The sequence below is a fragment of the Hyla sarda genome, chromosome 2, assembly GCF_029499605.1.
Source record: "Hyla sarda isolate aHylSar1 chromosome 2, aHylSar1.hap1, whole genome shotgun sequence".
Classification (NCBI taxonomy): Eukaryota; Metazoa; Chordata; class Amphibia; order Anura; family Hylidae; genus Hyla; species Hyla sarda.
In genome coordinates, this window is record NC_079190.1 from 260453870 (window position 1) to 260471892 (window position 18023).

At 45.2% G+C, this 18023-nt stretch overlaps 1 protein-coding gene across 3 annotated transcripts in view; it reads right to left on the reverse strand.

Annotated features, from left to right (window-relative positions):
* Positions 1-18023, reverse strand: part of NCMAP (non-compact myelin associated protein) — a 139787-nt gene that overhangs the window by 88412 nt on the left and 33352 nt on the right. The window contains exon 1 of one of the 3 annotated variants that reach the window (XM_056560587.1): positions 16344-16375. The exons of the other annotated variants lie outside the window; for them this stretch is intronic. The gene's annotated coding sequence lies outside the window, so the exon portion shown is untranslated. Of the gene's footprint in view, positions 1-16343; positions 16376-18023 lie in introns of those variants that run through there. 3 annotated transcript variants of the gene reach the window in all.

Below are 18023 nucleotides of genomic sequence, written 5' to 3' on the forward strand. Positions count from 1 at the left end.
CACACGACAAAAATGGCCTGATGTAATGCAGGTAAAATATATATATATATATATATATATATATATATTTTTTTTTTTTTTTATGACAATCACACATTCGAAAAAAGAAGAAAAATTTGAATGCATGTTGTGAATTTTAAATTTCACAGAAATTCCTATTTAGGCTATAGTCATTTGAACTGCATCCAAGGCAGATTCTACACAGTTAAACTTAGCCACATGAAATCTGCTGTGGATGTGCTACCTATTGACTGTAATAGATAGCAAACATGCTACTAAACTCGCACAAAATGTGCATGTTCTATGTGGGCAGAAAAAAAAGATACTTACCTAGCCACACTCCTCTGCTGGCCCCCTGCAGCTCCTCTCCACCTTCACCTAGTCACCCAATCTTCTCTCTCTTCTTCCTGCTTCAGAGACGAGCATTTGGAGTAGGACCTGCCAACTCAGCCAATCACTGTCCGCAGCAGTATCCCATCTTGGCCAGTGATTGGCTGAATGCTCATCTTGGAAGCAGGAAGATGAGTACTAGTGGAGAGGAACAGAAACTGTGGGAGACCAGGCTAAGAAGGAATGCTTTTTTTTTCTATTTTATTCAGCCAGAGCCCAGCGCAGCCTGGAAAACCAGCAGGGACTCCTGTCATTAATATGACAGGAGTCTGATTCCTGTACAGTAAACAGCAGTGGGTTATTGAAGTGGAGGTAAGTGGCAATACTCTACACTCAACCCATGGACTGTAGAACCCATATGTTTGGTGAGGCTTTAAAGTGTATGTGCTACCCATTTGAGTGAATGAGTTACTAATCTGCAGCAGATGCAGCATATTTAATGGTACCCTAATAGTGCTACTTTAATAAAATGAATAACATCTAAAACTCATAAACACACATTCATATCATGGTCTATGCTGTTTAGTGTTGCTCGCGAATATTCGCAATTCGAATTTTATTCGCGAATATCGCATATTCGCGAATATTCGCGAATATAGCGCTATATATTCGTAATTACGAATATTCGTTTTTTTTTTGTTTTTTTTTTTCACAGTACACATGACAGTGATCATCCCTCTCTGCTTCCAGCTTATGTGGTGTAAGAAGGCTCTAATACTACTGTGTGAGACTGGCATGCGAATTTTCGCATATGCGAAAATATGCATATGCTAACTTTCGCATATGCGAATTTTCGCTTATGTTAATGTGTTGTATATGCTAATTTTCGCAGACGCTAATATTCGCATATGCGAAAATAAAACGAGAATATTACGAATATGCGAATATTCGCGAATATGGCGAATTTTCGTCCATATATTCACGAATGTTCGAGAATTCGAATATGGCCTATGCCGCTCAACACTAATGCTGTTCACATGTGGTTGTTGCGGCCAATGTAAGATGAGCTGCTAGTGCATTTATGTTGCCTTTTGTAACATACAGAACAACAATTTTTACATTATTTTCAGTTGCTTGCTCTTGGGTTCCTCACAATTTCTAAGCATTAAAGTCATGCTGTCAGGTTGTAACCTTACATCTGCAAGTACCTAAAACAGTGTTTCTCAACTAAGGGTTATCAGGTACATAGCAGTAGCAAACGTGTCTATTTAATGTACATGTTACGCCGAGCGCTCCGGGTCCCCGCTCCTCCCCGGAGCGCTCGCTTCACCTCCTCCGCTGCAGCGCCCCGGTCACGTCCTCTGACCCGGGGCGCTGCGATCCTGCTGCTAGCCGGGATGCGATTCGCGATGCGGGTAGCGCCCGCTCGCGATGCGCACCCCGGCTCTCCTACCTGACTCGCTCCCCGTCTGTTCTGTCCCGGCGCGCGCGGCCCCGCTCCCTAGGGCGCGCGCGCGCCGGGTCTCTGCGATTTAAAGGGCCACTGCGCCGCTGATTGGCGCAGTGGTTCCAATTAGAGTTATCACCTGTGCACTCCCTATATTACCTCACTTCCCTTGCACTCCCTTGCCGGATCTTGTTGCCTTAGTGCCAGTGAAAGCGTTCCTTGTGTGTCCCTTGCCAGTGTTTCCAGACCTTCTGCCGTTGCCCCTGACTACGATCCTTGCTGCCTGCCCCGACCTTCTGCTACGTCCGACCTTGCTTCTGCCTACTCCCTTGTACCGCGCCTATCTTCAGCAGCCAGAGAGGTGAGCCGTTGCTAGTGGATACGACCTGGTCACTACCGCCGCAGCAAGACCATCCCGCTTTGCGGCGGGCTCTGGTGAAAACCAGTAGTGGCTTAGAACCGGTCCACTAGCACGGTCCACGCCAATCCCTCTCTGGCACAGAGGGTCCACTACCTGCCAGCCGGCATCGTGACAGTAGATCCGGTCATGGATCCCGCTGAAGTTCCTCTGCCAGTTGTCGCTGACCTCACCACGGTGGTCGCCCAGCAGTCACAACAGATTGCGCAACAAGGCCAACAGCTGTCTCAACTGACCGTTATGCTACAACAGTTGCTACCACAGCTTCAGCAGTCATCTCCTCCGCCAGCTCCTGCACCTCCTCCGCAGCGAGTGGCCGCTCCTGGGATACGCTTATCCTTGCCGGATAAGTTTGATGGGGACTCTAAGTTTTGCCGTGGCTTCCTTTCCCAATGTTCCCTGCATCTGGAGATGATGTCGGACCTGTTTCCCACTGAAAGGTCTAAGGTGGCTTTCGTAGTCAGTCTTCTGTCCGGAAAAGCCCTGTCATGGGCCACACCGCTCTGGGACCGCAATGACCCCGTCACTGCCTCAGTACACTCCTTCTTCTCGGAAATCCGAAGTGTCTTTGAGGAACCTGCCCGAGCCTCTTCTGCTGAGACTGCCCTGTTGAACCTGGTCCAGGGTAATTCTTCCGTTGGCGAGTATGCCGTACAATTCCGTACACTTGCTTCAGAATTGTCCTGGAATAATGAGGCCCTCTGCGCGACCTTCAAAAAAGGCCTATCCAGCAACATTAAAGATGTTCTGGCCGCACGAGAAATTCCTGCTAATCTACATGAACTTATTCACCTAGCCACTCGCATTGACATGCGTTTTTCTGAAAGGCGTCAGGAACTCCGCCAAGATATGGACTCTGTTCGCACGAGGCGTTTCGTCTCCTCGGCTCCTCTCTCCTCTGGTCCCCTGCAATCTGTTCCTGTGCCTCCCGCCGTGGAGGCTATGCAGGTCGACCGGTCTCGCCTGACACCTCAAGAGAGGACACGACGCCGTATGGAGAACCTCTGCCTGTACTGTGCTAGTACCGAACACTTCCTGAGGGATTGTCCTATCCGTCCTCCCCGCCTGGAAAGACGTACGCTGACTCCGCACAAAAGTGAGACAGTCCTTGATGTCTACTCTGCTTCTCCACGTCTTACTGTGCCTGTGCAGATGTCTGCTTCTGCCTTCTCCTTCTCTACAGTGGCCTTCTTGGACTCTGGTTCTGCAGGAAATTTTATTTTGGCCTCTCTCGTCAACAGGTTCAACATCCCAGTGACCAGTCTCGCCAGACCCCTCTACATCAATTGTGTAAATAATGAAAGATTGGACTGTACCATACGTTTCCGCACGGAGCCCCTTCTTATGAGCATCGGATCTCATCATGAGAGGATTGAACTTTTGGTCCTCCCCAATTGCACCTCGGAGATTCTCCTTGGACTTCCCTGGCTTCAACTTCATTCCCCAACCCTGGATTGGTCCACTGGGGAGATCAAGAGTTGGGGGTCCTCTTGTTCCAAGAACTGTCTAAAACCGGTTCCCAGTAACCCTTGCCGTAACTCTGTGGTTCCTCCAGTAACCGGTCTCCCCAAGGCCTATATGGACTTCGCGGATGTTTTCTGCAAAAAACAAGCTGAGACTCTACCTCCTCACAGGCCTTATGATTGCCCTATCGACCTCCTCCCGGGTACTACTCCACCCCGGGGCAGAATTTATCCTCTCTCTGCCCCAGAGACTCTTGCCATGTCCGAATACGTCCAGGAGAATCTAAAAAGGGGCTTTATCCGTAAATCCTCCTCTCCTGCCGGAGCCGGATTTTTCTTTGTCTCCAAAAAAGATGGCTCCCTACGTCCTTGCATTGACTACCGCGGTCTTAATAAAATCACGGTTAAGAACCGCTACCCCTTACCCCTCATCTCTGAACTCTTTGATCGCCTCCAAGGTGCCCACATCTTCACTAAATTGGACTTAAGAGGCGCCTATAACCTCATCCGCATCAGAGAGGGGGACGAGTGGAAAACGGCATTTAACACCAGAGATGGACACTTTGAGTATCTGGTCATGCCCTTTGGACTGTGCAATGCCCCTGCCGTCTTCCAAGACTTTGTCAATGAAATTTTTCGTGATCTATTATACTCCTGTGTTGTGGTATATCTGGACGATATCCTAATTTTTTCTGCCAATCTAGAGGAACACCGCCGGCATGTCCGTATGGTTCTTCAGAGACTTCGTGACAACCAACTCTATGCCAAAATTGAGAAATGTTTGTTTGAATGCCAATCTCTTCCTTTTCTAGGATATTTGGTCTCTGGCCAGGGACTACAGATGGATCCAGACAAACTCTCTGCCGTCTTAAATTGGCCACGCCCCTCCGGACTCCGTGCTATCCAACGCTTTTTGGGGTTCGCCAATTATTACAGGCAATTTATTCCACATTTTTCTACCATTGTGGCTCCTATCGTGGCTTTAACCAAGAAAAATGCTGATCCCAAGTCCTGGCCTCCTCAAGCAGAAGACTCCTTTAAACAACTCAAGTCTGCCTTTTCTTCGGCTCCCGTGCTCTCCAGACCTGACCCTTCCAAACCCTTCCTATTGGAGGTTGATGCCTCCTCAGTAGGAGCTGGAGCTGTTCTTCTACAAAAAAATCCTTCCGGGCATGCTGTCACTTGTGGTTTTTTCTCTAGGACCTTCTCTCCAGCGGAGAGGAACTACTCCATCGGGGATCGAGAACTTCTAGCCATTAAATTAGCACTTGAGGAATGGAGGCATCTGCTGGAGGGATCAAGATTTCCTGTTATTTTCTACACCGACCACAAGAACCTCTCCTACCTCCAGTCGGCCCAACGGCTGAATCCTCGCCAGGCCCGGTGGTCTCTGTTCTTTGCCCGATTTAATTTTGAGATTCACTTTCGTCCTGCCGATAAGAACATTAGAGCCGATGCTCTCTCTCGTTCCTCGGATGCCTCAGAAGTTGATCTCCCTCCGCAACACATCATTCCACCTGACTGCCTGATCTCCACTTCTCCTGCCTCCATCAGACAGACTCCTCCAGGAAAGACCTTTGTTTCTCCACGCCAACGCCTCGGAATCCTTAAATGGGGTCACTCCTCCCATCTCGCAGGTCATGCGGGCATCAAGAAATCTGTGCAACTCATCTCCCGCTTCTATTGGTGGCCAACTCTGGAGACGGATGTTGGGGACTTTGTGCGAGCCTGCACTATCTGTGCCCGGGATAAGACTCCTCGCCAGAAGCCCGCTGGTTTTCTTCATCCTCTGCCTGTCCCCGAACAGCCTTGGTCTCTGATTGGTATGGATTTTATTACTGATTTACCCCCTTCCCGTGGCAACACCGTTATTTGGGTGGTCGTTGATCGATTCTCCAAAATGGCACATTTCATTCCTCTTCCTGGTCTTCCTTCTGCGCCTCAGTTGGCTAAACAATTTTTTGTACACATTTTTCGTCTTCACGGGTTGCCTACGCAGATTGTCTCGGATAGAGGGGTCCAATTCGTGTCTAAATTCTGGAGAGCTCTCTGTAAACAACTCAAGATTAAATTAAATTTTTCCTCTGCATATCATCCCCAGTCCAATGGACAAGTAGAAAGAATTAACCAGATCCTGGGTGATTATTTGCGACATTTTGTTTCCTCCCGCCAGGATGACTGGGCAGATCTCCTTCCATGGGCCGAATTCTCGTATAACTTCAGGGTCTCTGAATCTTCCTCCAAATCCCCATTTTTCGTGGTGTACGGCCGTCACCCTCTTCCCCCCCTCCCTACCCCCTTGCCCTCTGGTCTGCCCGCTGTGGATGAAATTTCTCGTGACCTTTCCACTATATGGAGAGAGACCCAAAATTCTCTCTTACAGGCTTCTTCACGCATGAAGAGGTTCGCGGATAAGAAAAGAAGAGCTCCCCCCGTTTTTTCCCCTGGAGACAAGGTATGGCTCTCCGCTAAATATGTCCGCTTCCGTGTCCCTAGCTACAAGTTGGGACCACGCTATCTTGGTCCTTTCAAAATTCTGTGTCAAATTAATCCTGTCTCTTATAAACTTCTTCTTCCTCCTTCTCTTCGTATCCCTAATGCCTTTCACGTCTCTCTTCTCAAACCACTCATCCTCAACCGTTTTTCTCCCAAATCTGTTCCTCCCACTCCTGTTTCCGGCTCCTCGGACGTCTTCTCGGTCAAGGAGATTTTGGCTGCCAAAAAGGTCAGAGGAAAAAATTTTTTTTTAGTAGACTGGGAGGGTTGTGGTCCTGAAGAGAGATCCTGGGAACCTGAGGACAACATCCTTGACAAAAGTCTGCTCCTCAGGTTCTCAGGCTCCAAGAAGAGGGGGAGACCCAAGGGGGGGGGTACTGTTACGCCGAGCGCTCCGGGTCCCCGCTCCTCCCCGGAGCGCTCGCTTCACCTCCTCCGCTGCAGCGCCCCGGTCACGTCCTCTGACCCGGGGCGCTGCGATCCTGCTGCTAGCCGGGATGCGATTCGCGATGCGGGTAGCGCCCGCTCGCGATGCGCACCCCGGCTCTCCTACCTGACTCGCTCCCCGTCTGTTCTGTCCCGGCGCGCGCGGCCCCGCTCCCTAGGGCGCGCGCGCGCCGGGTCTCTGCGATTTAAAGGGCCACTGCGCCGCTGATTGGCGCAGTGGTTCCAATTAGAGTTATCACCTGTGCACTCCCTATATTACCTCACTTCCCTTGCACTCCCTTGCCGGATCTTGTTGCCTTAGTGCCAGTGAAAGCGTTCCTTGTGTGTCCCTTGCCAGTGTTTCCAGACCTTCTGCCGTTGCCCCTGACTACGATCCTTGCTGCCTGCCCCGACCTTCTGCTACGTCCGACCTTGCTTCTGCCTACTCCCTTGTACCGCGCCTATCTTCAGCAGCCAGAGAGGTGAGCCGTTGCTAGTGGATACGACCTGGTCACTACCGCCGCAGCAAGACCATCCCGCTTTGCGGCGGGCTCTGGTGAAAACCAGTAGTGGCTTAGAACCGGTCCACTAGCACGGTCCACGCCAATCCCTCTCTGGCACAGAGGGTCCACTACCTGCCAGCCGGCATCGTGACAGTACATTATAGCAAACTTGTTCAGCATGCCCAAAGATACTTAGGGAAATGATCAACAAACAAAACCAGACAATAGTGATGAAGGAGTTTCATAAGGATTCTTAACCTGCTTCTATGCCATTATTCTATAAGTAAGGAAAAACAAGTGGAAGTTCCTTTGGGAATTGAAAGGCTGGGAATTACTGACCTAAACACCTAAACTGCTGTAAACAACACCTTGAATTTAAATATGTTTTGAGATTGTATGGGATATGGGATGCATGTCTGATCACAGGAGGTGTGTTCGTTTGACCATGGAAACTCCCTATGATCTCCTGAACAGTGTCCCAGCTTTTTTCGTGCATGGAGCGGGGTCAACATGTACCCCTCCCTGCATCTGTATGGGAGGGCCGGAGATACACGGATGCTGGTGAATGTAATATGACAAACTAATGAAAAAATTCTGTCTCTTGACATCAAAAGAGAGTTTACATCAATGTGTATTATCCACTAAGCTGCTGGATATGCTTTAATATATATTACGATTGACAGTACTTCATATACCTCAGCCTTAAAGAGGTTATTCAGGAATAGAAAAACAGAGCTAATTGCTTTTAAGTATGACATTCCTATCCTCAGAATAAACCATAAATATTAGATTGGCGGGGGTGCAACTCCTGGCACTTCCACCAATCAGCTGTTTGAAGGGGCTTGGGTGCTAATGCAAGCCCTGCAACTTCTCCAATGTTTACGTATGTTCAGTACCTGCAATTCCTGTACTTTTAGTAGTGGCAGTGCAAGGTACTGCAGTGCTCTCCTGTTAAAGCCTGCTTTATCCCTGCTGGACTCCACCCTACACTGTCTCCCTAGTTTAATCCCTGGATTACACAAAGGGGCCACATGCCATTGGGGGTGAAACATTTAAAAAAAGAACAACACCCATGACTAGGGCTGAGCTCCATCCAACTAGATGAACAGTGGGATAATTTAATATTGGGTCAGAGTCACTTTTCTGTGGCAAATTCTGCCAAAGACGTAACACCCAATGTAATATACATACCCAGCCTGGTTTCAGCAGGGGCAGGGTCGCTCGTCACTGTGGTACAAAGCATGCAATCACCTTCAGTGCCAGCACTCATGCCTCCAAGTAGTGGGATATTTAAACAGGCATCTCCCTAGCTGAGATGCCATGATTGTGTGGTATGGGGTTTGAGATGCAGGGCAGATGGAATTACCCTAGGCGCAGATGGCATTAACCCCTTGTATTCATGATGCCAGGGTGTGGTTTATCTTCAGTACCACCCGAAGGTATACCACTGGATCCTGGGCTAGGCACGGGGGGGGTAAAAATGACTCTGACGCCAAGTTATGGACAATGGTAGCTTTACTGAGGTTAGACAGGTGGAAAAAGTAGATGTGGACAATTTAGTACTGCGCTGCCCTCTTGGTTGTGACTTTATGGCATATCCCTGGTAAATGTACCAAAACAAATCTGCTGTTTTACGCACCTTTTCTACCCATTTGTTGCTGACTTGGCCTCCTTGACCTCTCTTGATGCCGCCCATGCAATTTAATAGTTGATCATCTAAGAAGATAGGGACAGTCGTTGGGTCAAGTTCAGGTCTGCACAGCTACCTATTTGAAGTGACACCCATCACAGACTCCTGGTCACAAACAAAGAATTTCAAATACTGCTCTAAGGACCGTTTAAAAATTTCTGTCTGGCAATTGGTTTCAGGGTGAAAAGCAAAGGAGAATGACAAAACAACACCAAATCTTTTACAAAACATAGATACAAACTGCACTTCCCTACCAAAACAATATTTTCTTAGATACCATGTAGAGATAAGGCATGATCAACAAAGATGCCAATTTTTGAGCCCTGGAAAGTTGACTGAGGGACCACAGATCTTACAAGCGGACACATAATCAATAACAACCATAGAATAAGGTCACCAGTAATATCTCAAAATTTATTGTTTCCTGCCAGTGATTTCCAGATTCTCCCAACAGTTGCAGACGAAACTGTCTGGGGATAAACAATTTGTCTTGGGAAACATTATCCATTGTTCAATTTTGATTGCCCTTAATTTCTGAGGCAATGCTGGAACTAACAGCAGAAATAACAATTCCAAAATATTTTCAGGTTTAGACTTAGAGAAAGGACTGGTATAGAAAATATGAACCTTTTTGAACCATTGTTTGAACCAGACCTGTTGGTATTAATAACATCAAAGTAAAGAACATTTGCCATCGCGTCTGTCTAGAGTTTAGCTGGTTAGTCAAGTTTTTGTGATCTGATTGCAATAACCTGATGTTGGGCACCTTCCTTTCCTTCCTTATTCTGGAAAAGGAGGCACATGGTTGGAGGTGTGTAAGGGAAGCCAAACCCTGGAACAACACTGCTCCCATGCCCACCTCTGAGACATCCACCTCAACCATGAAGGATTTAGTCTGATCAGGTTAACTCAAAACAGGGACCTGAGTAAAATACTTTTTCAAAGTTTCAAGTCCTGTAACAACCTCTGGCTGCCAAAGTAGTAGATCTGCCCCTTTTTTACTCATGTCCATGAGTGGTTTGGCAATGACCAAAAAATTCCTTAAGAATTTTCTGTAAAAATTGGCAAGTTACAAAAATCATTGTAATGCTTTTAAAGGGAAGGGCTGAACCCATTTAACGCCTGCCTTGTCCTTAGCAGGGTCCATAAGAAATGCTTGAGGAGTCAGGATGTACTGAACTGGCTTAATGTAGAGATGATACAAGGTAAGTTATGTGATATAAATGTAAGCAAATCTCCAGGGCCAGATGGATTGCACCCAAGAGTTCTTAGAGAGGTAAGTTCAGTAATATCTGTACCCCTGTTCATGATATTTAGAGATTCTCTGTTGTCTGGTATTGTGCCAAGGGACTGGCGCAAGGCGAATGTGGTGCCAATCTTCAAAAAGGGCTCTAGGTCTTCCCCAGGAAACTATAGACCGGTAAGTTTAACGTGCATTGTGGGTAAATTGTTTGAAGGACTTATAAGGGATTACATACAGGAATACATAGGGGATAATAGTATTATAAGTGATAGCCAGCATGGGTTTACTAAGGATAGAAGTTGTCAAACCAATCTAATCTGCTTTTATGAAGAGGTGAGTAGAAGCCTTGACAGAGGAATGGCTGTGGATATAGTGTTTCTGGATTTTGCTAAAGCATTTGATACTGTCCCTCATAGACTTCTGACAGGTAAGTTAAGGTCTTTGGGTTTGGAAATTTTAGTTTGTAACTGGATTGAACACTGGCTGATGGATCGTACCCAGAGAGTGGTGGTCAATGATTCGTACTCTGATTGGTCCCCGGTAATTAGTGGTGTACCCCAAGGTTCAGTACTGGGCCCGCTGCTGTTTAATTTATTTATCAATGATATAGAGGATGGTATTAACAGCTCTGTTTCTATCTTTGCAGATGACACCAAGCTTTGTAGCACGGTACAGTCTATAGAGGATGTGCATAAGTTAGAAGATAACTTGGATAGACTAAGTGTCTGGGCATCCACTTGGCAAATGAGGTTCCATGTGGATAAATGTAAAGTTATGCATCTGGGTACTAATAACCTGCATGCGTTGTATGTCTTAGGGGGGATTAAACTGGCAGAGTCACTGGTAGAGAAGGATCTGGGTGTACTTGTAGATCACAGACTACGGAATAGCATGCAATGTCAGGCTGCTGCTTCCAAAGCCGGCAGGATATTGTCATGTATCAAAAGAGGCATGGACTCAAGGGACAGGGACATAATACTCCCCCTTTATAAAGCATTGGTATGGCCTCACCTGGAATATGCTGTTCAGTTTTGGGCACCTGTCCATAAAAGGGACACTGCGGAGTTGGAAAGGGTGCAGGGACGCGCGACTAAACTAATATGGGGCATGGAACATCTTAGCTATGAGGAGCGATTAAAGGATTTACAATTGTTTAGTTTTGCGAAGAGACATTTGAGGGGGGATATGATAAACGTATATAAGTATATTAATGGCCCATACAAAAAATATGGAGAAAAACTGTTCCAGGTTAAACCCCCCCAAAGGACGAGGGGGCACTCCCTCCGTCTGGAGAAGAAAAAGTTTAGTCTCAACGGGCGACACGCCTTCTTTACCATGAGAACTGTGAATTTATGGAACGGTCTACCTCAGGAACTGGTCACAGAAGGAACAATTAACAGCTTTAAAACAGGATTAGATACATTCCTGGAACAAAATAACATTAATGCTTATGAAGAAATATAAAATCCCATCCCTTCCCCAATATCGCGCCACACCCCTACCCCTTAATTCCCTGGTTGAACTTGATGGACATATGTCTTTTTTCGACCGTACTAACTATGTAACTATGTAACTAAGTAAGGGAAGATAACCTCCTGTACCCCAAAAACACACACTTAAAAAAAAAAAGATTTACTTGAAGTATATGGTACACTATTCTTAAATGGGTACTCCGCCCCTAGACATCTTATCCCCTATCTAAAGATAGGCAGTGCACTGGGGTGGCTGTGAACTGGGGCAGACAGGGCAGCAGCAGAACACAGTGGGGAGGTATTTGCTGCTTGTACATCATGCAGGGGACATTGCTGCCACATTGCTCTGTGCTGAACCTGTCATGTGGGGTCCGAACATGAAAAAAAAAATGGGAAAATGAAAAGGAGTTAAAAAGGAATCTAAGCCACTGTACACACATTTGACATGTGCTGTATGCCCCCTGCAGCTCAGTATTACAGGGACCATGTGTAATATGTTTTTATGTTTTTAGGTGCCAAAAGATACTGTTACATTCCATATTGGGGCATATGAATCTGGATATACTATATGTTGAAGGGAGTGGGATTCGGGGAAGGGGGTGGGGCACCAAAATGCAGCTTTGCCTGTGTAGACAAAAATCCTTGCACCTGCCCTGAGTAGTAGACACCACTCAAATCAATCTTAGAAAACCATTGTGTCCCCAGGATTTAATTAACCCCTTAAGGACGCAGGACGTAAATGTACGTCCTGGTGAGGTGGTACTTAACGCACCAGGACGTACATTTACGTCCTAAGCATAACCGCGGGCATCGGAGCGATGCCCGTGTCATGCGCGGCTGATCCCGGCTGCTGATCGCAGCCAGGGACCCGCCGGCAATGGCCGACGCCCGCGATCTCGCGGGCGTCCGCCATTAACCCCTCAGGTGCCGGGATCAATACAGATCCCGGCATCTGCGGGAGTTCGCGATTTAAATGAACGATCGGATCGCCCGCAGCGCTGCTGCGGGGATCCGATCATTCATAACGCCGCACGGAGGTCCCCTCTCCTTCCTCCGTGCGTCTCCCGGCGTCTCCTGCTCTGGTCTGTGATCGAGCAGACCAGAGCAGGAGATGACCGATAATACTGATCTGTTCTATGTCCTATACATAGAACAGATCAGTATTAGCAATCATGGTATTGCTATGAATAGTCCCCTATGGGGACTATTCAAGTGTAAAAAAAAATGTAAAAAAATGTAAAAGTAAAAGTAAAAAAAAAGTGAAAAATCCCCTCCCCCAATAAAAAAGTAAAACGTCCGTTTTTTCCTATTTTACCCCCAAAAAGCGTAAAAAACATTTTTTATAGACATATTTCGTATCGCCGCGTGTGTAAATGTCCGAACTATTAAAATAAAATGTTAATGATCCCGTACGGTGAACCGCGTGAACGAAAAAAAATTTAAAAAAAGTCCAAAATTCCTACTTTTTTAATACATTTTATAAAAAAAAATGATAAAAAGTGTATTAAAAGTTTTTTATATGCAAATGTGGTAAAAAAGTACAGATCATGGCGCAAAAAATGAGCCCCCATACCGCCACTTATACGGAAAAATAAAAAAGTTAGAGGTCATCAAAATAAAGGGATTATAAACGTACTAATTTGGTTAAAAAGTTTGTGATTTTTTTTAAGCGCAACAATAATATAAAAGTATATAATAATGGGTATCATTTTAATCGTATTGACCCTAAGAATGAAGAACACATGTCATTTTTACCATAAATTGTACGGCGTGAAAACAAAACCTTCCAAAATTAGCAAAATTGCGTTTTTCGTTTTAATTTCCCCACAAAAATAGTGTTTTTTGGTTGCGCCATACATTTTATGATATAATGAGTGATGTCATTACAAAGGACAACTGGTCACGCAAAAAATAAGCCCTCATACTAGTCTGTGGATGAAAATATAAAAGAGTTATGATTTTTAGAAGGCGAGGAGGAAAAAATGAAAACGTAAAAATTAAATTGTCTGAGTCCTTAAGGCCAAAATGGGCTGAGTCCTTAAGGGGTTAAAGAGATGGGGATTAATAACAAAGTATCTATATGATTGTAAACCATCCTCTTTCTTACCAACAGATAAAAAAAAACAAAAAAAACAGAAAGGACGGATGTGACCCTTTTCCAGATTCTCTTTTATGTAATGTTTAGGGTCTATTCACACATACTGTATACTGCACAGTATCCTTTGATGTTGCAGATTTCAATGTAAACTAAGTGACTGCACACAGCTTCAAATCCTGTGCATCAAATCTGCACTGGAAACTGTACATCTGAATACACCCTTAATAGCTTGACATTATGGACAAAAAAGATTGTACATGTTTGCTTTAAGATATTTTGCCCTAAATTACAACTCGGTTGTACAATCATAGTCTAGATGTGGAGGTAGAATGTTGAAGGGCTTTGTGGAAATAATATCACTAAAATCTATGATATACTCAGGAATTTTGATCTCCTCCACATAGAGACTGACCAGTAAGCAGAAATGTGAGACATTCAGGACCCCACTTCACCAATTCCCTTGAGGACTAGTCAGACATGATTATGTAATTTTAACCAAGGCATACTAAAGATTGAGGGCTTGAGAAAGCACCATTTGGTGTGAATCGTCGGCATGGCGTCCATCCTATTCCCCTGCCTTTCACCATCATGCCGTCCTTCAGCATGAATAAAATCTGAAGGAACATTTTGCTACTAGACATGGTGAGTGCTTTCATCGATATTTCTTCTACGTTCATCATTTTAAGCTGTGTCTGTCTGCATGAGATTGCACTACCTGAATATGTCCACAGGGCTTATAGTTTACAACCAGTATTGGGGGATATCTACTTAGGAGCAACAGTGCTGAAGTGTTTTTGTCTTGCTATCTAGCATATAGAGATGGGCGAATTGAAGCTGACGAAGTCAAATTTGTTCCGAATTTCATGAAAAATTTGATTCTGAACGAATAAGAATTTCCTCACACTTCGTGGTAATGAATCGCTTCGTTCACTACATTTTGTGTGGGCCGGGGGGCTAAAATGGCGGCTACATGTGTGAGGACATGGGGCAAAGAAGTCTGGGAAGGCGGGAAGGCAGAATCACCCTGAATCACATGGCGGCATGCAGCCTATCAGCAGCCAGCCAGTCCTGTGATGTCACAGCCCTATATATTCGGCAGCCATTGCCGAAGACGGACATTTCTGAGAGAAGACTGTGTGTGCACACTAATCACCGTTACTGACAATACAGATCTTTACAGCGACTAATCCATTCACAGCACAGGGGAAATCCATTGACCTCAAACCTGCATCACTGCAGGCAGGCAGGCAGGGATAGTTTAGAAGTCATTTCATAGTTGGCCAATTGAGATCCTCACAAGAAGGACTCCCCATTCAAGACTGTCAATGTTCCACTCTGCGGCAGTGATTCAAATAGCGACACCTGTAATCTGCATGTCATACTGAATAACAGTATTATTTACTACCCCAGCACACTCCCTTTGCATGTTACGGCAAAGCAAAGTGTTCTACACCCCTATTGAGGCTCTCTGTATACCGGAAAAAGCCGTTTTTAATAGCGATTCACTGTGAATATATTCGGATCAAACCACATTTTTGGGGAAAATTCGGCAGAATTTTTTTTATAACAAACAATGAACATGTTTTAGAATTGACAGAACTGATGAGTAGATTGACCCCTGTGTTGTATCTACCCTAGTAACCCATATCAGATGTGTAAGTTTCAGCATAGGTAAACCCAGATGGCTTGCAAAATTTAAATCAATAAAATTAACCGCTGAACCGGAGTCAACAAAAGCCAATAGACATGTGCACAAGAAAAAATTTTGCTTCGTTTAGTTTTTTCATTTTGGGTAAAATTTTCGGTTCGGTAAATTTTTCGGGTTTGATTTTTCGGATACATTCGGTATTCGGGGTTTCGGGTTTGATTTTTTTCGGATACATTCGGTATTCGGGTACATTCGGGTAAATCTTTTTAAGCAGGGGACTATTATCGGGAGCGTGTGCAGGAAAAGAGGGCAGCCGCAGAGATCGGAACATTGGAAGACAGGTGAGATACTATAATGTTATGTGATTTATTAATACATGATGTAATGTTAAATGAATGAATGAATAAATGAATGAATGAATGAATGCTGCATGAATGATTGATGTGTTTGATTGTCGGGTGATTTATGTATAACATGTCATGTCACTTGCACTAACACAGTGTTTCTGTAACTGTTACCAGGGTGCCTCCAGCTGTTGCAAAACTACAACACCCACCCAGCATGCACTGACAACCAAAGGCTGTCTGGGCATGCTGGGAGTTGCAGTTTTGCACCAGCTGGAGGCCCCCTGGTTTGTTGGCAAACATGTGCTAACCTAAATTTCTGTTCTTTCATTTTTAAATGTCTCTCTCTCTTTTCTGAACTTGTTCTGGTTGTGAATGCATAGTAATTGCTGTGGGAACATTTTTTATTGATAAAACCGCAGACTTAATTGGATTATTGCCGTTTAGAACGTTTGGACGCCAAACGTTCTAAACGGCAATTATCCAATTAAGTCTGCGGTTTTATCAATAAAAAATTTGGCTTTGGCTGTCAGGGCATGCTGGGTGGGTGTTGTAGTTTTGCAACAGCTGGAGGCACCCTGGTAACAGTTACAGAAACACTGTGTTAGCGCATGTGACATGACATGTTATACATAAATCACCCGACAATCAAACACATCGATCAAACACATCAATCATTCATGCAGCATTCATTCATTCATTCATTCATTCATTCAACATTACATCATGTATTAATGAATCACATAAAATTATACATTATCTTACCTGTCTTAATGTTCTGATCTCCGCGGGTCTCTTCTTTTCCGTGCACCCACTCCCGATAATGGTCCCTTGCTTCTAAATGAAAACGAATTTTGTTTTAACAAAAATAAAATTTGTTTTTCACAATTTCGTAGGCATGTACAATTTATTTTGTTCTGATTTCGGATTCACTCGGATGTAAATATCAATCCGAATGTACCAAATATGAACAAATATGACAAAAAGGAATTATGTCTGAAACAAATTGTACATGTCTAAAAGCCAATTCAACTTGTGATTTACCCTTAAAGGAGGTACTGGCTGGTAGTGTGGGGGACGCTGATTGATATGATGCCTACCATGCCCGAATCCGTCCAGCCGCTCGCCCATCATCTACATTTTCAATATATGCAAATCATCTTCTAACTGGCACAGGCGGGGTTACTGCCTTCATCTGGCACTGTGTTGTCAGCGCAGTTCGTCCGCAGCACTGCACTTTTTATGCATATTCATGCCCTCCCTCCGCATCTCCCTCTCCTCCCCGCACTGTATGTGACTCCACTGCGCATGTGCCAGCTTCCTGTGTACACCTGGAAGCGGCTTCAACGCAGCTTCATTCAAGCGGAATGGAGCTGCAGTAAGGGTGTAGTAAGTAAAGGTGCAGTAAGCCGTCACATACAGAGCGGGGAGGAGAGAGAGATGCGGAGGGAGGGCATGAATATGCATAAGCCGGGCAGTGCTGCGGACAAGCAGCGCTGACGTCACAGTGCCAGATGAAGGCAGTAACCCCGCCCGTGCCAGTTAGTAGATGATTTACATATATTGAAAAAAGAAGATAACAGGCGACCGGCTGGACAGATCCGGGCATGGTAGGCATCATATTGATCAGCATTCTCCGCACTACCAGCAATTACCTCTGGTTAGTGAGGGGGGGGGGGTTGTAGTGACAGTTTTCCTTTAAGGGTAAATCACAAGTTGAATTGGCTTTTGTTGACTCTGGGTCAGCGGTCTGGGGGGGGGTTTAGTGACAGTTTTCTTTTAAAAGTAATACTTTGGTGACTAATTCAGGAAATACGTGTACACCCAAGTGACCTCTCCAATGACCACTTAGGTGCTGGAGTTTTCAGGCTGCTAGCATTTGGGACCTGAGAATATGATCTGAACTACTGCAGTAAAATCAAAGACCTTCGCTCCTTCAAAAATGCTTCCGTTTCAGTGAAACCAAGCTGCATGGGCTCCTCTGTAACTACCAGGAACAGGAAGCTTTACTTGGGGAGGAAGGGTAATCGAAGTGGAGGACCACTTCCATCTACATTCCATTGGTCCTCTGTCCAAATGTACAGTCAGAGTTATGGCCAGGTCCAAAGTGTCAGGGGGGAAATAACTTACTAAAAGATCCTTAAGAGTGTGGGACAAACCTAATCTGAATTGACACCTTAACACACCATTTTTTACAATAAGCACAGTGCTCCTCCGCTGGCCTATGACTGGCAAACATATACAATTATAGTCACCCCAATTATAGTGTGTTACAACAATGCAATACAATACCACAAAGGCAAAATAGCCCCAGCCACTATAATTGTATATGTTTGTCAGCCCTATGTGATACCTGGTTATTATGTGTATTGTATTTGTAAGAGGAGTCCATTATATTTACATTACAGGACGGGCGTTTGGATCCCTCTAGCTGTGGGAAGGAGT